Source organism: Mastomys coucha, unplaced genomic scaffold (genome assembly GCF_008632895.1).
Source record: "Mastomys coucha isolate ucsf_1 unplaced genomic scaffold, UCSF_Mcou_1 pScaffold16, whole genome shotgun sequence".
NCBI classification, from domain to species: domain Eukaryota; kingdom Metazoa; phylum Chordata; class Mammalia; order Rodentia; family Muridae; genus Mastomys; species Mastomys coucha.
The window spans coordinates 38827526-38828074 of NW_022196898.1; the positions used below are offsets into that span (position 1 = coordinate 38827526).

Genomic DNA, 549 nt, shown 5'->3' on the forward strand with positions numbered 1-549 from the left:
GCCTCCCAAGTGCTGGGATTAAAGGCGTGCACTACCCACTGCCCGGCAGTTTTGTTCATTTTTGAGACAGGCTCTTGCTATGTGGCTCTAGACTGGCCTCAAAGTGATAGTGGTCCTCCTGCCTCAGGCTTCAAAAGGCTGAGATTACAGGCATGTAGTGCCTGGCCTTACCCATGGGCTATAGGCAGTGTGGGGACCCTTGACAGGGCCCATTTGCCTTCTCTGAGCAATGAGAGTTCAGACTGTGGTCTGGAGGCCCCTGAGGGTCCTGCTGCTGCTGTCCAGTGTCCCGTCACTCCCCAGTCATTACTTCTCAGAGGCACCTCTGTTTCCCACCACCAATGCCCAACTTGAAACATATGCATCATCTGTGGGTGGTTATTGGGTGATCACTGAGTGGGGGTGGGGAACAGTTGATGGCCAGGCCGTTCCAGGCCCTCAGACGGATGCCTTTCCTCTCCCTTGATAGCTCTAGGGAAGGGACATTCCTTCTGCCTTCCTTGCTTCCCTGCCTGTGTGGCCTACATTCTCTCTCTGGGACACTGGCCC

At 55.4% G+C, this 549-nt stretch overlaps 1 protein-coding gene across 2 annotated transcripts in view; it reads right to left on the minus strand.

The window, feature by feature from the left end:
* Positions 1 to 549, minus strand: part of Il6r (interleukin 6 receptor) — a 58483-nt gene that overhangs the window by 39540 nt on the left and 18394 nt on the right. The window lies entirely within an intron of this gene.